The 6,253-nt window shown below is 36.4% G+C and overlaps 1 pseudogene; it reads right to left on the bottom strand.

The window, feature by feature from the left end:
- Positions 1-246: 246 nt before the first annotated feature.
- On the bottom strand, positions 247-767 carry LOC114495772 (annotated as a pseudogene).
- Positions 768-6,253: the final 5,486 nt, after the last annotated feature.

Raw genomic sequence — 6,253 nt, forward strand, 5'->3', positions numbered from 1 at the left:
TCACTCTAATAGTTAGGGATGGTAAAGTCACTTCAGGTACTTTAGAGCAATCATTTACCTTAAACTATGGAAGAGAAAAACAAATATTTGTCAAATATTTGCAATATACAATAAAAGCATAAAATGCATGGCATTCTGGACAGGCTCTTCCTGATTTATTCTTTTAGTAGAGTCTATGAATCTCCTTTGAAGTTACCTACTATACTTGACCACTGGATCCAATTACTTGCTTCCTGTGTCATTTTTTTAAAAAAAGTACTTGTGAGCATTCAATAAACTCCCCTCCCTGTGGCTCCAAGCTACCAGGACACAAGCCCCACCAACACCCTTAATCTTCTCAGTTCTTCTGCTGAAGAATTTGACCTTCATAATGATACACCACTTTGGGAGCTTTCCCTTCCCCAAAACCTTGTAGTAGCCCAATTGTACCGCATCAATGAGAGGGTCTTGTTTTCGACACCATTTACCCGTGTCTGCTCATAGATCAAAACTCATGCCTGCCCACTGACCAAGGTCTACAGTTTATCAAGGTGGATAGTGGAGCAGAAGATCTGGTTCCTCTTTAAGTGGTCGTGCCTCATACCAGCTTTCCCAAGGTAAACTGGGTGATATTTGTCAAAGTTGATCTTGTGATGATGCAAGCCACCAGCATTACCTTGGCCTACTGCTTGCTTCCTGTGCTTTCCAATGTGACTTTGGCTGTGGTCCATGTGGCCCTGAAGTTTCTGGGTCCTCCTGAGTATGGATGGTATGTTGGTGGTTGGCATGAAAGAGTCCTGTGTCAATTTAAAAAAAACTACTTGCTAGTGCACTGTTGGTGGGACTGCAGACTGGTACAACCACTATGGAAAGCAGTATGGAACTTCCTCAGAAAACTAAAAATGGATTTGCCTTTTGACCCAGCAATTCCACTGCTGGGACTATATCCTAAGAACTCTGAAACACCAATCCAAAAGAATCTTTGCACCCCAATGTTCATAGCAGCACAATTTACAATAGCTAGGTGCTGGAAGCAACCTAGATGACCATAAGTAAATGAATGGATCAAAAAACTATGGTACATTTACACAATGGAATTCTATGCAGAAGAAAGAAAGAAGGAACTCCTACCCTTTGCAACAGCTTGGATGGAGCTGGAAAGCGTTATGCTAGGCAGTGAAAGACAAATACCATATGATCTCACCATTAACAGGAAACTAAACAACAAAACAAAGAAACAAGCAAAATATAACCAAAGACACTGATATAGAGGACAGGCTGACAGTGACCAGAGGGGAGAGAAGAGGGAATTTCAGGGGAGAATGGGAAGGGTTTACAGGAACAAATTTAAAGGACACACAGACAACAACTAGGGGGAGGGAGGTGATGGAAGGGAAGTGAGGAGGGATGGGTGGGTGGGCTGGAATGGGAGTAAAAGGGAGAAAATTGTACTTGAACAATGATTAAAATTAAAAAAGAAAACACAATTAAACATGCTGTAAAGAGTTAAAAAAACTACTTGCAGATTACTCTCAGTTTCTGCTAAAGTAATTGTCAAGTATTACTTTAATCTGTATTCATTGATTTATAGGCAAGCCCTTCTTTAACTTATAAAACAGAACTATACAATTTCTGTTATGTAATTGTAAAAATATTTTCATGCTCATTTAAAACAGTTAAGATGGAAGAGAAGTCTCTAATCTTCCTTAAACCTAATTTCTGCATCTGTTTTTGTTTTGGGATGCCATCCTCTTCTACCTACTCAAGGATCACCTCTCATTCCTAAAATTCAGCTTCCTTCTATAGGCCCTTTCTCACCAGGAGTTAAATATACTCTGTGTTGCCAATCCTAAAAATATAAAACAAAAACTTCTCTAGCTTTCATGTCTCCTTCAGCTACCAGCCTAATTCCCTCTATCCAGTACCTCTTCAGAAACAAACTTTCTACAGTTTTTGGGTATGCTTATTATACTCTCTCCCTATAGTTCATTTCAAAACCCATCACAATTTGGCCTCAAACTCAACAATTCCAAAAATTACCTTTGCTATGATTATAAAATTAACTTGATATTAAAACCAAGTGACTTTTCAATATTGACCTTTGCTATACTTGATCCTGCTAACTTCATATTCCCTCTTGGAAGACTTTCTTCTCTTGCTTCTAAAGACATCGCACTCTTTTGTTTTCTATCATTCCGGATTTTCTTATTCAATTGTTTTTGTGAAGCATTCTTCTTTTTCTTCTGAGTTTCTGTAAAATATTCCTGTTCCTAAAGATTCTGTCTTAGGCCCTCTTCTCTTCTTCCTCTATACATTTGTATTCAGTAATCTTATCTACTTTTACGAGTTCTGTTCTATCATATAGAGTGATGAATCTAAATTGTTTTACCTCCCTTCCATTTATCTTTCCTGAGCTTCATTTATAAATAGCTTTATTCAATGGCCCACTCAATGCATCTGGATTTTCTGTAAGTAAAGAAACTCAACATAGGAAAACATAAGATCCTTGTTATCTTATACAAAACTACTTCTCCCCCAGTGCTTTATAACATAAATTCAGTCACTTGCTCATGCCAGATACCAAGAAGTTATCTTCACTAAAACAGAAGTAATACATTCAGAAAATCCCAACCATAATCTACTTCTATCTTTGTCCCACTTCCCATGGCCAGACAATCACAATTTCTCATTAGATAGATATTTATCAAAGTGTAACAACTGATGTCCTTCCTGCTTCTGGCCTTACATTCTTCCAATTCATCTTACATACACGAGACAGCATGTCTTTCTTAGAATAGAAATATGATCATATCTCCTTTTTGCTTCAAATACTTTAATGGCTTGTCATTGCTCTTAGAAAAACATTTAATCTTTTAATCATGGTTTCTGAAACATTTTATGATTCAACCCCAGTATACTTTAATTTTTATTTCTAATCAACTTTCATTTTATGCTTCAACTACATACAATTTTTTTCCATTACTTGAACACCCAAGTGCCACCCAGCTTTTGTGCATGTCTTTGACAGGATTCTTGTTGGCTATATCTTCCTATTTTTTACCTGGATAGACTTGTATCCATGTTTCCGATATTAAATTAAATGTCACTGCCTTCAGGAAGCCTCTCTGAATCCTCAGATAGAGCTCAATTGTTCTCCTTTGCATCACTGTTCACCTGTCAGAAATTATCACACTATTTCTTGTTTATTTGCATTTATTTCCTACTATTATGTAAGTTCTGTGAGAGAAGGACTATTTCTCATTTACCATTACATCAGCAAGGCTTAGAAGAATGAGGCATTAAATGAGTATTTCTCAAATAAATGGGTAATAAATATTCCTTCCTTGTCTGCTAAACTTTCGAGATTTTTGAGGGTAGAGATCACTCCCAGATTGTTTTTAAATTTAAAAAAAATGTTCTTATATGCTTAATAAGTGCTTCTTTTTGTATGATATCTATTCTTTTAAGTTTGTGAAGGCATGTTTTACACCCCAGAATGTGTTCCAACTTGGTAAATGTTCCATTAAAGTTAGAGAAAAAATGTACATTCTGCTGTTGCTCTATGATGTGTTCTATGAATATTAGTTAGATCTACTTGATTAACGTGCCATTCAATTCAACTATACCATTACTGATTTTCTGCCTACTGGATCTAAATTATTAATAAAAGGGTACTGAAGTCTCTCAGTGTATTAGTAGATTAATCTATTCTTTCATGCAGTTTTATCAGTTGTCCCATCACACATTTTGATGATCTATTGTTAGGCACATACACATTGAAGATTGTTATGTTTTCTTGGTGAATTGACTCCTATATCATAATGTAATGCCCCTTTTGATCCTGACAATTTTCCTTTTTCTGAAGTTTGTTTTGTCTGAAATTAACATAACTATTACAGTTTTCTTTTGTTTAGTATTACCATGGTATTTCTTTTATCCATAGCTTTACTTTTATTCTACCTAAGTCTTTATACTGAAATCTGGTTAGTTCAGTATACTGGCCTGATGTCCCTATTCAGGGTTGGATATTCAGGGGCTTTCAAGGAACATGATTGGAAAACTGGTGACAAGGCAATTTGGGAAAGAGGTATGTGTATTGACTTCTCTGAATAGGCAAAAATGTGAATATATTTGTTTCCTATGAGAATGCTCACAGAATGTTGACTTGAAGGGTATTAATAGTCGAGTGAATAGCATGATCCATTCTGTGGATACTAGTCATGCTCTCTCCCTAGTCACTGCCAACACCTCCCCCTGGGCTAATGTATAAAGTGGCCATGGTGGCAACGATGAAGGTTATGCTTGGGCTCAGCAACCTGGACTTCTATTCCTCATGGGTGATCTGGCTGTGGCCACCTCTGAGTTCCGTGTTGACATATTCTAGACCACGCTCTGAATAGGGAAGAGCACCCAAAATATAAAATAAGAAATCTCAAAGTTCAAAAATTAGCTGAATATCTCATTCTTTTTTTGCAGCCAGACTTTTGAGATGATTTTTTCCCTTATCTCTCAATTTACCCAAATCCTTGCATAAGTCCCCTAAAGCATATATAAGTCAAGTATCCTCTACAAAACTTTGTCTTTTATTGATATTCACTGTTAATCTCTCCCCCTCAGAATTTTCTGTAGCACTTATGGGCACTTTGTCAAAGCCCTTATATGACCTAGAATTTTGCTTTCAGAACAATCCCCTTAGTGACAAAAAAATTTTATTTGCATTTTCATTAAGATGAACACTATCTTCAGGGATAGTATGGCAGAGTTTGCTAGCTAAAGAAAGCAAGTTCACAGCGGAAGGAATTCCATCTAGATAGGAATGTTTTACATTTTTTTGATGGTTACAAGAAAAGGAGGCAAAATTAGACAAAGAAAACATAACTACTTTAGGCCTCTTTCTTCCTTGATGTTAAGCAGATACACTGTTTATTGAAACCTATCTCAAAATCTGACTGTAGAATTACTGTGGTCAACAAAATTATTCAGATCTCATCTGTGTTTCCTCATTCATTAAAGGACATTAAAATATAGAAAGATGAAACACATTAAGAAATATAACTATTAGGTAAATATTTTAAAGGAAAATAAATCTAGATTTCTTTTCAATGGGCACCAAACATCAAGAATTTCTTGAAAAACTACCAAAAGCACCAAAGATCAAAGAGGAAATTACTTAAGAGAGCAAAAGGATAGACTGGGGCATTCATTGGCTGACTCCAACTTTGGCATCATCTTTCCTCCTTGCCCCTATCCAGCACTAACCACAATAAAAGGAACAATGAAAATCATGGTGAGGCTAGGCTTGGCCTCCTTTTCTACACTGACAATGAGAGGGCTATCAATCAACAAGGTCCGTAGTGAACCAGTCCTCACCAAGACTATAGAAAAGGCCTGACCAACTAAAGACCAAGTAAAGACTATAGTAAAGACCAAGACTAAAGTAAAATGCCTTGCATTCAGTGCCTCTGGTGGTATGAAGTACTGGTTGTTATGGGCTGAAATGTGTTCCCCCCAGATTCATATGCCAAACTCCTCAGTACTTCACAATGTAATAGCATTTGGAGATCAGGTTCATAAAGAAGTAACTAAGTTAAAATGAAGTCATATGGGAGGGCCCTAATCCCACATACCTTGTCTCCTAAGAAGAGGAGATCAGGACACAAACACATACAGATGGAAGACAATGTAAAGACACAGAGAGAACAATCTACACCAAAGAGAGAGGCCTTGGAAGAAACCATTCCTGTTGCCACCTTGATCTTAGATTTCTAGTCCACAGAATTGAAAGAAAATAAATTTATGTTGTTTAAGCCATACAGCCTCTGGTACTTTGATATGGAAGCCCTCACAAGCTAATCACTAATGTTGGTATAAAGAGAGCCAATGTTATATGGTATTTGAGGAAAAGTAGATTTTAAATAACAAGAGGCCTCCATTTGGAAGAAAAATCATTTTTCCTAAGAAAGATGAGAAGACAAAAATAGCAAATCAATGTGCACCCCTCTACTCTTTGTTTATAAAATTAGTCCTGGTTGTGCTTCTTCATTTTAACATGTATTGAATACAAAGGTATGTGTTGGTATATAGCAAGTGATTCAACTTGCAATGTTCATTCATGAGACTTAATTATTTAAAATTTGAAAGCGTATATCTTTGAATGGTATTCAACAGATTTGGACTGTGTGTCTTAAATCTTTACCGACAAGTTAGTTGTCCCTGTTTATTCATTTTAGTTGTTCAAGATTCTCTCTAGAGCAGAGAGTAGAGTCTTGCCTTC

Source organism: Phyllostomus discolor, chromosome 3 (genome assembly GCF_004126475.2).
Source record: "Phyllostomus discolor isolate MPI-MPIP mPhyDis1 chromosome 3, mPhyDis1.pri.v3, whole genome shotgun sequence".
In the NCBI taxonomy this organism is placed as follows: domain Eukaryota; kingdom Metazoa; phylum Chordata; class Mammalia; order Chiroptera; family Phyllostomidae; genus Phyllostomus; species Phyllostomus discolor.